At 49.8% G+C, this 18,645-nt stretch overlaps 1 long non-coding RNA gene across 3 annotated transcripts in view; it reads left to right on the top strand.

Annotated features, from left to right (window-relative positions):
• The window catches only part of LOC110298708 (uncharacterized), a 32,364-nt gene extending 16,497 nt beyond the window's left edge, over positions 1-15,867 (top strand). For 2 of the 3 annotated variants that reach the window (XR_003837245.2, XR_015047726.1), the window contains exons 2-4: positions 7,459-7,523; positions 11,256-11,362; positions 14,500-15,867. This is a non-coding gene — a long non-coding RNA (uncharacterized LOC110298708). Of the gene's footprint in view, positions 1-6,343; positions 6,597-7,458; positions 7,524-11,255; positions 11,363-14,499 lie in introns of those variants that run through there. The other variant, XR_003837246.2, reaches the window with a different exon arrangement.
• The last annotated feature ends 2,778 nt before the right edge of the window (positions 15,868-18,645 follow it).

The following is an 18,645-nucleotide window of genomic DNA, read 5'->3' as shown; positions in this document are numbered from 1 at the left end:
TGTACAGAGTCACCCACCCGTTATCAATTTATGTTCGTGGGACTCTGCCTTGTCCCGGGGCCTAAGAAGGCCTTGTACCTCCTTAAATGAGTAGGGTGATGAGTCCCTTAAGTGACTTCCACCAAAGTGTGTATTCAGAGCTGTTAAGCCTGAGGCCTTGTTCCTTGATTTAAATCTCTGCAAGTACATACACATAAACATAAATACAAAGATTTAGCCTGTCTGTTCTCCTTTCCAGTAACCTTCAGGCCTCTCCTGAACTCACACCCCCTTCTTACTCAGCCTATGTGACAGGTCTCTTGGCCAATGTCTATCACAAAACCCTGGCTTAGAATAGATTTCATGATGGGATATTGCTATTGCTCTGAGCTTCCTGGCAGTCAAAGACAAAGAAAACATGATGACTTTATAAGCTTGCTCAAAAGGGGAGCTTATCAGGATTTGTGAGAGATGAACTTTTTTTTTTTTTTCTGACATATGTTTTGTATAAAATTTAGAGCTTTCATGAGATGGGGATGTAGCTCAGCGGTAGAGCACTTGCCTAGTGGTGCACGTTACCTAGCACCAGAAAAAAATATATTAAAAAGCTGGGTGATTATGTAGGTTGCACTCATATATCATAGATGGGGCATGAGCCCCCCCAAAACTTGATTTTACCTTGAGGCCACTAAGTAAGTACAATAAGGACATGGACCGGGGATCCTAATTACCAGTCCAGTCCCCAATATCCAGAAGCCAGGCTTTACTGGACCTCTCAACAGGGAAAGACTTTACCTGTGGCCTATGAGTCTCACTTTTGACGATGATGATTCTTTCGGCTGGGGTGCTTTCTTGTTCTTTGCCCTGGTTCAAGGTGCTAAACTGGACTTATTGTTGTAGGAATCCATAAACACGTTGTAAACAAAAAACTAAAGCTGAACCCAGTGTTGAGATGACAGTAGGGCTGGAGACGCTGCAGTGGTGACTATGGGGCAGGTACTTTGTTTTTTTCAGAGTGGAGTTCCTTTACCTGGTAATATAACCCCTCTGAGCCCCCCCCCCCCAGGAAATAGTGTGAGCTGGGTTCCCCCTGTATGCTGGGCCTCGTTCCTAGCTGCACTCCCACACATGCTAGCCCTTGCTGGAAGGGGTCATTTGTCTTTTAGGGGGAGCTGTCAGTGAGGACTACAAATCCCTTTAGGTGAAGCAAGGAAGGTTTCCCCTGTTGTGCCAGGGGATCTTTTGTCTTCTTTAGTGGAGTGCCGGCTTCTTTTCCTCCACAGGTTTTGTTCTTGTGGCTTTAAGTACGCACACTGACCTAGGTGTGACACAGCTTAGTAAATGTCACTGGCCCCCAAAGGTGGAGTTTGAATCCTTGGCTTGATGACTGTAGGAAATAGTTTAATAACCCAGAAATCTGTACCCAAAAGTGTCACTCCTGAATGTGGGGAGGGGGTATGCTTCTAAGTAGGAAGCCCCCATTTTCAGAAAGGCTCTGGCCAGATCTGGACCCAGTCCTAGTGTCTTCCAACAGGGGCTCCAAGGGCAAAGCCGCAGAACTGGGTCCAGTTCGCAGCTAAAGCCCCAGCTGCAGAAGAAAAACAGGGTTCAGCTCCCTAGATTAGTTACTGTCTGCAAGGATTAAAGGCCCCAAATAATGGCTGGCTTCTCCCCTCCTCTGTGCCAAGGGAAGGCATGTAAATACAGCCGCACGCCAGCTTAGGCAGTAGATGTGTATAAATCGAATTTAGCAAATCAGATCATGGTTTAAATGCACTATTTAAAGCAGTCCTGCAGGGAAGCCTTTTACAAAGGGAATAATCATTTTGTGATGCTAATCATCAGCCTCCAATTTATCTCCTTTGTAAGTTCAGATGTTGGTGCACTGGGTGTTCTGAAAGTGGGGCGCTCTGGTGTAGGGCTCCAGTGATGGCTGTCTGCCTTCCTTTCCTGACCTCTCATTTTAAATGGGTGCATGTCCCGTTTCTCACTGGGGGCCTCAGGATGCGTGTCACTTAGCCTGATAGTTCTCATCCATCCCACTCATCTTTTCATAATCTCATAGAGGCCACCATTCAGCTGCTCCTGGCTCCTTTTCTAAGATTTTTCCTCTTCCTGGGGGAGATGCAAGCCCTGCTGTTCCCAGGCATTGGAACTGACTCCCTCTCTGATCTGAACCTTCTTTTGTTTCCCCTGAGCTTCTGGTACTTCTGTTGTTGATCATAAAGACGATTTCAGAGATGACTACATGACACTTAATCAACCTCTGAATTTAGAAGGCAAATTAAATGCAGGCACCCCTTTATTGAATAGGTAGTGTCCATTCACAGAAGGAAAAAAAAAGCGAGCCCTGAGGCCTGGATGTTAAAGTGACTTTTTCCCACAAGTTAAAATCAGAACTCAAAGAAGAACCTGTCTCCTAATTGCTATAAAAGTGTTTTATACACTGAGCTGTAGTTCCTTTCTCTGCAGAGAAAATAAAATCAGACCATCTGGGTGGGAGAGAGAATGAAGGAAAGAGATGGATCGGAGTGGAATAAAGGAAGTGGGCAGGAAGCTGAGGAGCTGTGAAGAGCCTGACCTTGCTTAGCTCAGAAGCCCTGATATAGTGTCTTTGTCAATGCTGCCACTATTGACGCGTTCCTTGGTAATTATGACTGTGTGTTGGCATGGCGACTCAGTAAGAAGACTAGAGGCACTGGGTAAATGCACGGCTTGTCCTCGCCTTCTAAAGCAGAGAGGAGCTTTTGTGGGTAGTTCTTCCAGGGAGACGTGGTGGAAAATTCACCAGACCCTGTGCTGGGGCATGGGTATTGACGCACCATGGGAGCCAGGTGGCCCTGAGCAGGATGGCACAAACAAGACTTGGTCTGACACGGAGGTCTCCCAGATCCACCCTCCAGTTCCTTTCCATTGTCTTTGTTCCCCAGGCTTGTAACATCTAGTGTGTCCATTCCTAGTCCTTTCTGGGTTGTCTATTTCAAATAGGTTTATGTTGCAGTCTCCCTGAACTTGATTGATCATACAGTCATCTACCTAATAGTCCATGGTTGTGCATCTGGAAGCGGAAAGGAAAGGCTGGTAGGCCCAGCTGTAAGGAGGGGTCTGGGGTTTTGCTTTCTTCATTGGCGCCTTCTTCAGAGATTCTTTAACCACACACTCATCTAAAAATGAGGACTTGCTGTTGGAGTCAAAAGCTGTCCTGTCCAACGTGATATCCAATAGATGTGAATAGTTTATCTCATAAGTGTGAGCAATATGGCACATTTAAATAATCTCTGACTAAATAAAATATATAATTATAATGACCTGTTTCTTCTGTCTTTGGAATGAGGCTTCTAGAACATTTGAGATTACACAGGGACTGAAATGGCTGGTCTAAACCAGAGGATGGAGCCCTCTTACAGATTTAGACTTGTGCCTGATTCTTCTGATCTCACGCAGGAGGTGTCTAATCTCAGAGGTCTATGTTTAGAGTGCAGTGGAAGAGCCAGGTGGAGGGTCTTAGGCCTGGAAGAGCCTGTTATGTGGGAGAATCACCCCTCAGTCTTTGGAGGTGGAAGCTATGGCCTGAGTTCATAGGCAACATTGTGTTTTTCGGCATAGGGTGAAGTTAACCCTGGAAGAATCTTTCCATGAAGGGTCAGCAGCCCCCTAGGGAGTTTGTGTAGGTAGAGCTGGAGCTGACAGGTTCATTGTTCCAAGAGTGGCACCCACACCAGGCAGTGGTGACTTCACACTCTCCCAGATACACAAGAACCACTAAACAAGGAAAGACAGCTGTGTGTCTCAGGTTCGTATCAAACTCCCTTTTGGCTAGGTTCCTTTGGAAGATGGCTGGGGCTGCCTATCTCTTGGCTGCCCCTCCTCCCCTCAGCCTCAGCCGATGTGCAAGCTGGAGCTTCTGGGATACTCCTTGGCTCAAAGCCAGCATTTTCTTGGAGAGGCTCCTGCTTTGGCTCCCTGCCAGGCCTCTGGTCTCCAGAGAGGTTTTTTTCCCCCCCCTAGGGGAGGTGCTGGGCTTGTCCTGCTGTCAGAGGGTAGAGGCCTGTTCAGCCTTCTCACCTTGGGAGACCCCAGGCTGTGGGCTAGCCTTGCCACCAGCCCTGGCCCCTTTCAGAATATCCAGTTTCTTGCTAGGGAAATCTGGTCTGGGTCAAGGAGCTTTCAGCTCCCATACTCTAGGACTGTCTGAAAAGTGGCTCCTCCCTGGAGCCTGAAAGACAGGGAGTGGGAATCATGAGTCCTGGGGAAGATGCCACAAGCATTTACCAGGCATGAGCACTGTGCCAGGCTCTGTGCTGATCTTTGCATGCTGGGTCTTTGAGGCCTGGCTCAGTGGAGTAAATATAATACAGGGTCCCCCCTTCTTTTCTCGTCATGGGGATTGCTTGAGGTGGGTCTCAGAAGCTGTAGCTCTTAGGAAGCTATCTCAGTTTTCACAAGGTCCTTGTCTCCCAAGGAATCTGCTAGGTTTTCAAAGCAGCATAGGGTGTGTTTAGGCTGTGAGAAGATGTCTCTGCAGAGTCTCCTGCTTCAGGCAGGCAACACTGCTGAATAATCCAGATGGGAGAGCTCAGTGCTAGGCCCCCAGGAAGCCCAGGAGAATTGGAGAGGTGGCAAACAGCTCCTCTGGTCCTGGCTTGTCTTGATAGTGTCTGTCAGCTAATGCCTTGCTGCGCTTCAGTTTATACAAATCAGGGTAGTTCTAGGACAGCCAGAGATACATAGAGATACCCTGTCTCAAATAAAATAAGATAAATCAGGGTGACCCAACTCCACAGGCTTTCACAATTGCAAGAGACTGACTGCTCAGGGTGAGTGTGGTGGATCTTGCTTTCTGCTCCTAGAAGGGGTATTCTTCTATGGAAGGATAGAATCTATGTCCTCTGTTCAATCTTGTTTTCTTTCTAAGGTGTGTGTGTGTGTGTGTGTGTGTGTGTGTGTACAACATGCAGGAGTTGGTTCTCTCTTCTGTGTGGGCCTGGTGATCAAACTCCGTTGTCAGGTTTGGCAGCCTTCCTGAGCCGTCTTGCCAACCTCTCCCTTATGCTGTCAGAGCCCAGCCGTGAGGCAGAGGCCACAGGGCTCCCGGGATCCAGGCCGGGCCTTTCTGATCCAGTTCAGAAACAATGAGCATACTGCTTCTCCTCTTTGTGAGCTGCTGTTCTCAACTGTGAATTTGGGGTTAGCACTCAGGAAACACCAGGGCCCAAGTTCAGTCTCTGGGTCTGAGAGTAAGAAGAGAAAGGAAAGGAAAGGGGAAGAGGGGAGAAGAGATGTCATGTCACACATTGGATAGAAATAAAATCCCTGGAAGATAGTAAGCAAGGGACCAAGCTTAGCTCTCTCTCATGTTGCACTCAAGTTGTTGTTGTGTCTTCTGCGTGTCCACAAGCTCCATAGTGGAGGGAAAACCCAGAGCTGCTCCCTGACTTCTGGATCACAGAGATCAGCTTGACCAGTGCTAGCAGGCACCCATGGAGGGGTTTGTGAGCACACATACAGGCTCTAGGATTTAACTTGGGTCCAGGAAGTTCAGAAAAGAGGGATTTTCTGGAGAAAGAAATACCAGAGAAGGCATCCTGTGCCCAAACGTGTCTTTTAGGCCACCAAGAGGGCAGGATCCCCGCCAGAGGATGATATCCTCTGGCCAGAGGTTCAGAGAAGCTGCAAGTATTGTACTAGACTGGGCTTGAGATTTAGGTATGGATCATCAAGTCAGATGGTGGAAGCCAAGAATAACAAGGCAGGGAGACAGCTAAAGGAACTGGTCTGGTCACCATGGGAACAAGGTGGGTAGAATAGAGGCTGTCAGGCCCTGTGCCACCTAGGCCAGCTGGAGCTGAGCAGGCATACCAACTCTGTGCCTGGCACCTCATTGCACTTGCCTTGGACTCTCTCATGGAGCCATTTCCAACTTTGTGGGTGAATTGTGGAGCTCAGAAGTTGGACATCTTCCCATGCCACATTATTTTTTTTTTACCACAATCATTTATTCATTCAACATTTATTGACTGCACATTATGTGTCAGGCAAGGCCTTGGGGACACAGGAGGAAACCACAGTCCTCCGCTGAGCCCTTGAGCTCTTGTAATATGGAACTTCACATGTCCATCCACAGCAGGAAGGTCAGCCTGAGGGAGGGAGCGCTGAGTTAGCAGGCAGGGGATGTGACAGTGACCATCAGTCGGTGGCTTCTTGTCTCCCCCATGCCCCTCATTCTTCAAGGACCTGCAGAATAAAGTCAGAGGCCACTTCACGCTTTGCCATGGTGACCATCAGCTGTCACTTAGCTCAGCTAGACTTCACTAGCTAAATCCTCTAGATCCCACTGGCCCTACAGTCTCTTCTTCTCCATTTAAAACAATTTGGATCTTAAGAAACAGAATATCAATAACTTGTTGAGATTTATGTGTGAAACTAGTAGGAAATATCTTAAGTGCAATTGGATATTAAACAGTACTTGGAGGGATTCATGAAGAATTCGTGGTTTCTTCTCCTTAGACACCAGAAGCTTGTCCAGAGTACCAGCTTTGGAATTCCCTCCTGGTTCTCCTTCAGCTGGATTCCAAGCACAGTTTTTGGCAGTCAGGTCTACAAGCAAACTGACAGTGGTGAGCACCTGGCCACCATCTTCCCGCATAGCTGGACTGTGGCCCAGCCCTGCAAACGAATCCCTCTCCCTGACTGTCCCTTGCCTTCCTAGAACAGGAAAGACGAATAGGTTTCTTCTCATCACTACTATTCTGGTGAACTTGTTACTGGTAACTTGGTGTGTATGTGTGTGTGTGTGTGTGTGTGTGTGTGTGTGTGTGTGTGTGTGTGTAGATAAAGATATTGTATGGTGGCTATCACAGCACATAGGAGAGAGTCCATTCCACTTCTGGCTGCGTGGAAGCTCCTTCTAAGTCTTTGAATGGTTGAGCCACCAGGAGACTAGGGGGTATGTCCTGCCCTCATCCTCATTATGCACTGTCCAGTTGTTGCTGGTGGGCAAGGTGAGTATACTTGAAGTAGGCTTTCTTCTGTGGACAGGTGAGTAGCAGCTGCTGAGACTGCAGTGCTGGATTCTTCCTGAAACGTCTGTCTTTCCTGTAGAAAACAGAGAGGTCAGTGAAGATGTTTCCCAGGAAGACAGCATGTCCTCTTAGTTCTTATGCTGAGCCACAGAGCAAGGGGATGCACGGGGACCAACAGCAAGTGGGTCTTCCCTGCACTGGTGGCCTTAATTCTCTTGTGGCTTCCTTTGCTTAGGTTTCTGGAGGCAGTTTACTGAATAAATGTCACATCCACAGAGACTCGCCAAGGGTTTAAATATGGGAGTGAGTTGACAGCACACACTTCAGTCACGAGGCTCCTGAGAGAGGCTTACTTTAGAGCAAAGTGGCTCACAGACTCCTGTGCTGAGGGAGTGGGTGCGCAACTGTCTCACTTCCTGTTCTGCTCTCCCTCTCATGGGCCTTGTCTCTCTTCCAGGACGCACTCCAGGGTGGGCCAGGAGAAGAGAAAAAAGAAAAGACAGCTTGGTGATGACTAAGAAGGTGGGTTCCCCCCCAACTTTGGCTGTAGGCCCCACACTAAGAAGCTGGGTTCCTTCCCAACCTCTGCTGTAGGCCCCACATAGACACGGATAGCTCTCTCCAGCAGCTGTTCTTTCTCTGTGTGTGGCTGGAAGTCCATGTAGAATTCACTCAGTTTACGTTCTCATTGCAGTTTCCTTTACTGGTACAAAAGCGCCTGCTTGAGGAAGGCATTGAAATTGAAACAGGGAAGGCAGGTGTGGGGGCATCCAAGTCCTGTCCTGGCTACTCGGGAAACTGAGGCAGGAGAAATGCTTGATCCCAGGAGCTCAAGGTCAATTGGAACAACCGATAAGGTCCTATCTCAAAAGATACTACAGTAAAATTAAATAAATAAACAAGTGGAATGTTTCCTTCTTGTGGGACCAGTTGCTTGCTAGGTTGACCCATATAAAATGTCTTTATTGTTAAACTGAGAACAGTCGACTGTTGGCTGTTCAAGCTAGTACTTTTCCATCGTGGGATGGTATATAGTAATCATTTATGTTTCTCTTCCTCCTATGATACTTATCTCCAAATTATTTTAACAGCAAGAAACTGGAGCCTAAGCTAGTACCGAGAGGAAAGCCACCTCTGCAGCGCTCCACTTTGCCCCAGCTGCAGGATATGTTGTCTTGGGATACAGGAAAATGCAGATGACTTTTGAAGCCCAGATACCGTGGTTCTTGCCTTTAACCCTAGTACTTGGGAGATGGAGACAGGACAGTAAGGAGTTCAAGGCCAGCCAGGGCTACATGAGACCCTGCCTCAGAAAACAAACAAAGGAAGAGATAGGACAAAAAGGAGAGAGCTGGGGTGCTGCCCTGCAGTGGCACTGTAACCTTTGGCCACCCCAGTGGCGGGAGCTCCTGACGGACTGCTCTTGTCGTCCAGCGCTCATTACACCACTGTCAGTGTGTGTCTGCTGCTGCCTCTGGGTGTGTGTGTTTCTTTTTGTATCTCGTGTCAGAGTCAGGCAGTGTGTGTCTATTTATGTCGGCCTGTCTAGGCGTGCTCAGTGCAACAGGGAGCTGGGGGCGGTGTTGGGAAAAAGAAGACATTTCAAAGCCTCAGCTCCCCCTCAGGGATATCAGGATGCTGGTATGTATGTACTTGCACACATACAGATACAGGATTTTTTTCTCTTGTTCACTGTGTGGGGATGCAGTCAAGGGTCTGGCCAGGTATGGCCTGAGCAGTTGCTGGGCTGGGTGAGCCCCATCTGCCAAGAGCTCCCAGTTGCCTTCCTTCTGCCCTGTCCATGGTGGGGGGGGACTGCCCCTCTGCAGTTTACCATCTACTTCCTAATTTAGTAGATGGGAAGGAGGAGAAGATGAAATGTTGCCTGCAAACAATGGCCGAGACAGCCTGTCGCACCCTGCACAGCCACCAGTGCCTCTGTCTCTAGCCACATCTCTATAGTGAGTCTACACACTACTCTGCTAAGCCCGAGGTGAGAAAGAAAGGAAACCCCCCAACTCTGCTATTCAAAAATTATGCCCGATGCTTGCACATGCAGAGATAGTTGTAGACTATTGAAGGAAGAGCCACCAGGTTGGAGGCTTGAGTCAGAGTTTGTATCTATCTGCTGGGCCCACAGGCACAAGGTCCTGCATCCACTCTAGTGCTCCCATCTCTTAGTCCCAAGACCTCTCCCCAGCTCCCAGCCAAGCAAGGGAGGGGCAAGGGGCCCAAGGCAGCTGCAGGGGCTATGTTAGTAAACACTTTACTGGCTTCCTATTTTCTTCACACACACACCCCCACCCTTCTCCACTCCCTGATGCCCCTAACACACTCCCCACCCCCACCCCCCCCCAGCATCCCCCTTTCTGTGGCCTGCACAATGAGCTTATTGTCCCGGGTGTGATTTGAATAAGGGATCTGAGGGCCTGTTCCCAGCATTGTCCGAGGGGCTGGGAAAAACCCCAGTGCAGGCAGGAGGACCAGACCAGACAGAGACAGATGCCTAAATTAGCAACAAAGCTTTGTGCAGGTCCCCCGGACAAGGGATCGCCTTGTCTGCATGGACTCGAGGGTGTGGAGCTGGCCGGCTGCTCGCATGTCTCCCCATGTTAATTAGTTTTGCATGCATGTCTGAGAAGGTGCCAGGGGAGATGTGTTTGCCTTCCTCCTCCCCCAGGAGGGGGCCGTGTTTGTGGCTGGCCAGTGGGCTGGAGGCTGTGGAGTTGAGCTTGGCAAGGCTGTGCGGGCCTACCTGGGGAGCTAGGCTGTGGCTCTGGGTGGGGAATCCCAGCTTTCCTGTCCTGCTGCTCTTTGGCCTGTGGGAAGCCTGGCCTTGCTCTCTGTGCCCCCTCCACTCCTTCCCCTACCCCTGAAAGTTGGTCAGCTCTGACTCCAGGGGACTCATTGGCTTCTACCCAGACCTAGGCTACTGCCTGTCCATCTGGCAGTCTGTCTCTTGTGACACAAGGCCCCTTGGGACCAGGCAGCAGAAGCGACCAGTCTGGGCTCTCCTCTGTCCCAGAGCCAGATGGCCAGTCGGCTTATCGCATTATGGCCTCCTCTGTCCCCAAGCCCGTGCCGTCCATAACAGGTCAGGGACTTGTTTAGGATGTGATGGGGAAGTTCCCTTTTAGGCCCTTGTAGTAGGGTGGTAGACAGGGTACAGTCATGGCCTTGCCACTGGCTTGCTGTGTGACCTTGGACAGATTAAGAGTCCCTTTGACTCTTAATGTCAGTAGCACAGTGATGAAGCTGAGCTTCAGGGACTCCTGGTTCTGTCCCAGCTGAGGACATCTCTGCCGGTGGTGATCATTTTAGCTTGTGTTCATTTAGCACAATGACAAGAGTGAGACTCGTGAGTTCTGAGTGTGGGTGGGTGGGTTATGGAAAGAAGGAGTTGATCACTGCACACGCTGAAGTCTGGGGTTTTGAGCCATTGATGGAAGGTCAGGAGTCAGCAGAGCCTGTCTCCCCAGGTCCTTACACAGAGCCCGCTCCCAAGCCTGAGGCTTCCTCTGGCCTGTATGCTGCAGTGGTGGAAAGCCACCCCAGCACAGCACAGGAGAGGAGAGCAACTGCTGACTGGTGCCCTGGGTGTGTCCCATTCACTCCCTGCAGGCCCTGGGCGAGGGCACGGGACTGAGAAATGCTGGGTACCTTCCAGGCTAAGCTCAGCCAGGCCTCCTAGCAACTTTCCAGCTCATGCCTTCAGAGCATCCACCCATCTAGAGCTCCACAGGAACCCCATAAAGTGAGGGGTGTGGGGATGCAGCCTTACTCCCTCATCCATGTGCAAGTGTCTGCACATGTGACTTTGAGCTCTTTGTGGGTCATCTTCCATCACTCATCTTGCCCTCTTGTGACACAGCCTATGGGTTACTGAACTTCCAAGCCTCGGGCTAGTCAGTCCCAACTCCCCATTCCTTCCTGATTAGTTTTTATTACCAAGCCTATTCCATTCTTCATATACAGAAAAGGAATTGATTAATCTGTGTAAGTGTGTGTATGTGTGTGTGTGTGTGTGTTTCAAATTTTAGATAGGGTCTACATATAGCCTTGGATGTCCTGGAATTTCCCATGTACTCCAGACTGGCATTGAATTCACAGAGATTTGCCTGCCTCTGTCTCCTGTATCCTGGGACTCAAGGCATGTACCACCATGCTCAACTACTGTGTGTCTCTTTAATAAGTTAGGTGTCTTTAAGAAAATGTTCTAATGCCCAGTTCCCTCTCTTATTTCTTCTTTGCCAGCCTTCTCTCCTCAGACATGGTGAGATGTACTCGGATCTAGAGCAGGCAGCTGGCCAGAGACCCACAGGGAGCTCAGTGATTGGCCTCAGATGACCTTGGGGACAAAGGTGAGCCTTGAGCCATTCTCTTCTGATTGTATGGCTCTAGCCTGTTTCTTACTTCCATTCTCCATTCTCCATGTAGCTATCCTTCATCTGCCTCCCCACCTGTTTCTTAGTCTATCCTGGAGTCTGGTGGACTGGTCCAGACCTTAGTGAAGTCAGGCACAGTGAGCCTGCAGTACGGGTGGGGAAGAGTCAAGATGGCAGGGACTTGGGGGAGCTGCCTGCTGCCCTTCCTGCCTCACCCCGCTCTGAGCTGCCTCAGCTGCTGCCTCAGCTGTATCTCTGAGCTCCTTAATCTGGTGATCAGTGTGGTGCTGGGAGGGCGGGCTGGCAGAGGCTTTAGGAGGTGACAAGGGATCTTAGGAGTCACACTCTGCTAGTGGAGCATCACCAAGTGTCATGGCAAAGCTGGGGAATCACATTCCAAGCGCAGCTTCCCCTCTGGAGGCAGTAGTCTTGGCTGGGCTGGACCCAGGATGGGTGGTACCCAGTATATGTTGGGACATCAGCACTGACTGCAGCAATGCAGCACCCTGTTCTTTGTTCCTAAGAAGAAAACTTCCCAAGATCAGTGTTTTCTAGTCCTTTCTATGTGACTAGGCTTTTATTTTTTGGTAGCTGCTCTTAGCTGTATGCTTGGTCCTAGATCTTCCAGCTGCCAAATCTCAATTAGAATAGTCTCATTTTGTACAGTAGGTAGTCATCCTCTGGTCAGCCAGGAAGATGCTCTGAGATGCTCAGGCCAGGTCTGAGTTGTTATGGATGGCACACTTTCCATATGAGTTTGAGTGGCTCAGAGAAAACCCAGAGTGTAGAAATTGAAGTCAGGATGCTGAATACAGTTCCAGGTAGTTCTGGGGGCTCGTGGCCACCAGGAGGCAGGAAAATCCTGGCTGGAGAGAAGGGACAGAGGAAGAGATGCTGTAGGCAGACACTCAGCCCTGGATTAATGGGCAGTTAGACCCTGAATGTTCTGGAGTCTCTAAAGCATCATTTGTGATGTTGGGAAACCCTACATAGAGTTGTTGTGACTGGTGCCAAACACATATGCTCTTTTCCTTAACTGAGTGAGAGCTAGGAAGGCCATTTAATATGGCTTTGAGCTGAGAGGACGGACATGGTAGAACATTCATCACCAGTATGGCCTTGGTACCAGCATGGCAACTGGCCTGAACCAGCAGCCCAGTGAAGAGGGCACAGCTGGACCCAAATAAATCTATTTGTCTTTCTGTCTCTCTGTTCCACCACATTGGTGTCTATTCCTCAAACACAGAAACCTGCCTTAGGGCAACTTCTGACAGGATGTCAGGACACAAGATTCCAGGGTGTCTTTTGCTCTCTTTCACCAGGTCAGCTCTGCTTCCTGTGGGGGGCATACCCCATCAGATCCAAGCTTCAGGCTCCACACTGGCTGAAAACCTATCCCAGTCTCTCCCCCTCTCCCCTCTCCCCCTCTCTTTTTCTCTCTCTGGTATGGGATGAACTTCTGAATCTCCCACCTTTTCAGAGGCACTGTGGGCCAAGGAGTGGAGGCCTGTCCTCCTTCTGACCCACCTCCTCATGCCTGGCTTCTTTCTCTAGGGGAGGTCAGTGACAGTGACGCCTGTTGTCTGAGACTGTGATGCTGGAGGTAGAATAAAGTCAAGGTGCATCTCTGAAGAAAGCTTCTGGCCTCAAGCCAGCCCCAGGATTTTGGAGACTCTCCCCTTTCCTGGGCATGTGCACCTAGATAGCAGTGGTTTCTACTGAGTTCTTTTCTTCCTGAAATCTTACCCTTTCAGGGTCCAAGGTGGCCTAGGAAAGAAACAAGGTCACAAGAAGCCCAGCCCCACTTACCTGGAAGTCAGAGAATGCCCTCCTGACCACCGTCTTTTTTAGTGGTCTTAGGCAAGCCTCTTTCTTCTCCAGACCTGGGAAGGGAACACTGGATAGGATGCCGTCTGCAGTACTCAGCCCCTAAATTTTATAATTTGGGAATTCTTATTTTTTTTTTCTGCTTTATTACCTGCGAGTCACCTCACCTCCTGCTCCCTGAGTTTCAGGAAACCCAGCCATTTTTTTCTCCTTCATGATGCCCTGAGACACAGTAGACAGACACCTCTACCTAAGGCCTACAAACTAATGACCAACCAACCAACCCCAGGTGCTTCCTTTACCGCTAGCCTGCAGCTTTGGGTGGAAAGTACCCCGTCCTGAGCAAAGGCCTGGACCAGAGCGCATGCGCTTTGACTAGGTGTGCTTTCAGCCCGAGTCTGCATGCTTGGCCTTCTCCTCTAGTTCCAAATGGCTTCAGGAAGGATTTGTCATATATTTGGGATCTTCCCTGATCCAAAGCCTTTAGACTCAAAAGCTCCCTACGCTCAGTAATCCATGAGAGCGTCACTTCTTGAAGCCTGGTCCCTTCCCCGCCTTCCCCAGCCAGGTGGCTCTGTTAGAGACACAACTGTAGCTGTGAAGGGTAGAGGGTGTGGAACAATACCTTTGTATTACCAGGGTGACCCTGGGCTAGTGCATAGTCTCTCAGCCAGAGTCTCCATGTTGCTAAAATGAGAAAGGGGTAGAGAGCTTTCCAAGCATGCTCAAGGCTTTGAGGTCTATTCTTAGACTCAAAATAGAACAAGAACAACAAAACAATAACCATACCTGGACTGGAGAGATGGCTCAGCAGTTAAGAACACTGCCTGCTCTTCCAAAGGACTTAGGTTCGAATCCCAGCCCCCAAATGGCAATTCACAACTGTCTGTAATTCTAATTCCAGGGGATCTGACACCTTCACACAGACATACATGAAGACAGAACAATGTAGATACAATAAAAAACAATAATAACGACTATACCGTTCACATAAGTGTACACAAAGACACATAAATAACATAGGAGAACACTTTGGAATGATTACGTTAAGTCTCTTTTATCCCAGCTGGCCCCAGAAGTTCCAAAGGCCATGGTCATAAAGAAATCCTCTTTTCTCCGTTTCAGGACTTCCCTGCTGGGGATGTCTGATCCTCTCTCCTCCCCGGTTTTCTCTTCCCAGAGAGCAACAGTTCCTAGTTTCAGCCCTGATGATACCTGAATGGAATTCATAGGACACCAACCGCCCCAAGTGCAAGCAGCTTACAGACTATCTCTCTTGTCTTTAGATTGTCCTGTGAAGGGAAGTGATGGCACGGGCTCTGATCAGCTCTTCTGGGAACAGACAGAGAAGTGAGAATTCCTGCCAAAGCCACAGGATGAACACAGAGCCAAGAACCTGAACCAGAAAAATCCAGCAGGAAAGGAAACTGCACTGGCCACCATCCTGAGGCTGCTGTACAAGGAACAATCCTACCGACTCGGCAGGAGACCAGGGGACATGGGCCCCAGCCCCACCTGCTTGTCTAGGATCTCCTTCCTTTCTGCTTGTGCCACATCTTTCAGGCCCGTTCTGGGTCTGATGTGCTATAGAACACTCTGTTCAGACGCTTGGGAGATAGAGACGTCATCACCAGCATTGCCACCCCAAAGAACTAGGCAGCACACTGGGAAGTTGCCAAAGGAAGGGACTCCAGCCTCCCAGGAGTTAACAACATTTCTCCCCAGCTGTCCTCCCCTTGGTGCTCCTCTTCCTCCCTCCTCCTGCTCACAGCAGGCAGGGCCTGGAACCAGGAGCCATGCTGCTGTGCTGTTGCCAGGGGAGCTGGGAGGCAGATCAGAGCTATGCAGGGAAAAGGCTCGGCCTGTCAGAGTGTCTGAGATGAACCACCGCCATCCCTGTGCAGCTGGGCTCCATGTGTCTCAGGGCTCTTGTTCTGTGCCTGAGAACGGTGAAGCCCAGCAAGGTTCAAGGGCACACTCGCTATTCATCAGTCGGGGGTTCTTGACGGTCCTGCCTCTCCCAGGGATGGGTTCCCCCCTTCCTCTTTCTCTCCCTCCTATGATACATTCCTGGGTGCCTGTGGTGAGGACTGCACACCCCCTTCTCCACAGCCCCCCCAAACCCTGAATCAACTCCTATTAAGGAGGCCAGGCGGGACAGGGACAATGGCTTCAAGAAATCATTCAGGCGGGACCCCAGTCACATTCGAATGCCCGTCACTCCCAGAGCCCCTGTAGATCCCACTCTGCTGTGATTCAGGGACCCTTGGGCCCCCCCGGCTTGTACATGCCTAGACAGGAGCAGGCCACTAGGTGCTGCCCTACACAACAGGCCAGTGCAGTGTTGTTCTCAGGGGCCCTGGGGCCTCCATCCCACTGGCTGGATAGTGTGTACAGTCGGTTGGAGAGCAGAAACTACAATATTTTCTGAAATGTGGTAATATCAAAATATAAGAGGCACATATACGTGATGACTAATTTCACTTCAGATATACTGGAAAAGTTTGCTAAGAACATGGACAAAGACCTGTGGTTGAGTAACGAGTCATTTCATTCCATGGAATATTAACACACCTGTAAGACTGTGGTAGATCTACCTCTGCATGCAGGCTGATAGGGAAGGTTGCTAATATACTTAAGTGAATAGAATAAAGTACAAAACAGTCAAGTGTGTTCTTGTTTGTATATACTTAGAGGTCAGTTACGGCGGCAGGGGTGTGTGAAGCTCAGTGGTAAAATGCACACAGCATACAGGAGGCCTAGAGTCAAAAACCCTATATCAGCCATAAGTATGTCTGCACGAATGGTTGGCAAGCAAGCCCTGCCCAGCAGCGTCCGGGAAGCAGGAGGCCTTTCCTCCTGTGTCTTTGTGTTTGTTTTCTCTGTGCGTTTGTGAAGCCCTTTTATTGAAAAAAGAAAGGATAGCAATCGCTTAATAGGTGTAACTTCTCTCAGCCAATGAAGGGCATGCACCCCGAGACAAGGTGGTGATGTGGCAGAGAAGTGTCTTGACAGTACTGGTGGCCTCTGGCCACTGGCGGTTCTCCAACCACATGTCATCATCATGGCTGCCGCTGTTAATCAAAAGCGCACTTAGTCCCAGGGTTAGTTATCTGGTTCCTGCTTAGGTGAGTGTCATATTATTCCAGTCTAACCTATGCAGGAGACTGAATGGGGAAATCAATGGGTTTCTCCAAGCTGTTTGGGTCAAGTCAGTATCCTAGAGTGGGTAAGGCAAGTGTGGGCTCTGATTCCCCTCTGGGAGGACCTGTTTTGAGGAGGGGGTTTGTGGGCTGTGTTGATTGTGAGTGAGCACTCCTACTTGCTTTAGCCCAGTGGAGGTGCCCTGCTGGGGACAGGCTGGCTTCAGGAGTTGACTGTCTCTGAACCACTCCATCTGCATACACACAGCAAGTATTCAGAGACACCACCGGACTTTGCTGCTCCCAGTGCTAATCAAAAGCCTGGCTTTGCCCTCAAAGGAGTAACTTGCTGAGGGCATCTGGAAAGGGCAAGGTGGAGCTGAGCACTGAGTCTTGGAGCCAACATCCTGTGGAGCTCTGTCTGCGTTGGGCCCTGACGCCTGGGATTGGGCAAGGAAAGATGAGCAGTAGAGTTGACCAGAGGAACCTGGGAGACCCATGGAGGTCCCTGGGCTTGGATGGCAGCTTTGAAAGTCAGGAGGAAAGCGACTAGGGGTGGGGCTGTCACCAGGTCCCTTACTTTGGTGGAGAGTCTTAGTTTTATAAGATGCTGGTACGCTCGTTTTACAGATGACACTGAAGTTCAGAAATGTTGCTACGTGCCCCAGGTCACGGTTAACAACTGCCGGGATTGAGATTTAACACCTACCCCATTGGTTGCGGTCTGGATTCATAACCCCAAATTTATTCTTTTTGGCTGGGCCCCTTAAAAGAGGTCTCCTGAGCTCCAACCCCTCCTAGCCAGTCCCATATATAGAGACATTAACTTCTGCCTTCAAGGTTCCCCCAGTATCTTGCCTGGGGGGTCTTCCCTAATTCCACCTAATTTCATCTGTGAGGTATACTAAGCTTTGGAACCTGGGCCTAGAGCTGGAGAAGAAATCCAAAGCCATATACAGACTGGGGCCTTCAGTTAGTGTTGCTATTAGCACTATGCTATTTGCTTCCTGAGTCCGGTCATCTGCATTCTGCAGATGTGCTCTCTTTCTTCAGGTCCTTGACCCGAAAGCCTGATGGGAGGTCAAGGATGCTCCAGGGCCTACCCCTTGCTTCTCAGAGGTGGATCTGCTGAGGGCTGCAGCAAGCCTAAGGCTGGAGGGTCAGGCATGGGAGAGCAAAAGGAATAGCCAGGCTTAGAAATCATTGGAACTCTTACTTCAGGACAACCCTGAGGGATGATTAAGCCAAATTCTGAGAGAGAAGCACTCTCCTGACCCTGGGAAAACTTTGCCTTTTTTACCCCAGCTCACAACTAATAGAAGTTCGAAAAACTTATGTCTCTAATCACTTTTCTTTCCCCCTAGAGAGCCAAGAGCAAGAAAAGCCAGATTCAGCCACTAGCAAAGACAGCTCGTGGTGCTTTGTCATGTGATGGGAAGGGTGGAGTCAGAAGCGTCAGAAAGCCCTAGAAAGTCATCTCTGACAAGGGCTAGGGTCACCAGGGCAGCCAGAAGTCTTATCTTGCTTTGAACCTGGAGAGTATAGGCATTCTGCTCTCCTAAGAGGGGAGCTGGAGGTTCTGACCTAGGGACCATGTCCCAGTCTGCTCCTAAGCCTCCAGTAACGCTTCCTCAGTTTCCACCCTGATCCCATAAGGCACTCACATCTTCCACAGTAGGAAACTGAGGCCCAGAGAGGCTTAGAAACAGGCAAAGTCACAGTTGGAAACTGGTGTCCCTGGGCTCCAGATCTCTACAATCCGAATGGGAAGCGGGGGGTGGGGCGGGGTGGGGGGTGGGGGGGTGGGGGTCATGATGCTCCAAAAGCCTTTGACAGGTTTTTTCATGTATGCGCAAATCACAATCCTGCTTTCATCAGTTTTCATTCTCACAGGCCCTTGGACCCCCAGACAATAATTAACACTTTCTGGTTCCCAGCGCAGCTCTAAGTGCCTTCGTGATCCCCAATCACACTTAATCCCCAGACGCTGGTGTGCATAGCTGGCACCATCTATCCTTATTCCCATCTAAGCTATGGAGAGGGCAAGGACCAAGAAGCTGTTCAAAGTGGCCAGTGTGTGTGTGTGTGTGTGTGTGTGTGTGTACCGCTGAAATGTGAGATGTCAGCAGAGGAATGCCTGTCTGTCCAGATGCCAGGCGCTTACCCATTGCCTCTCTAAAAGCGTGGTGGCTGGCCATCCTAATTTGGTCCTAAGATTATAAATGGAAAATTCTCTCGCCGATTCACAGCAGCCTGAACCACAGGATAGTCAGAGCCACAACCATCTAC

Source organism: Mus caroli, unplaced genomic scaffold, assembly GCF_978045245.1.
Source record: "Mus caroli unplaced genomic scaffold, Mus_caroli_1 scaffold_8, whole genome shotgun sequence".
In the NCBI taxonomy this organism is placed as follows: Eukaryota; Metazoa; Chordata; class Mammalia; order Rodentia; family Muridae; genus Mus; species Mus caroli.
This window is presented reverse-complemented; position numbering and strand designations above follow the sequence as displayed.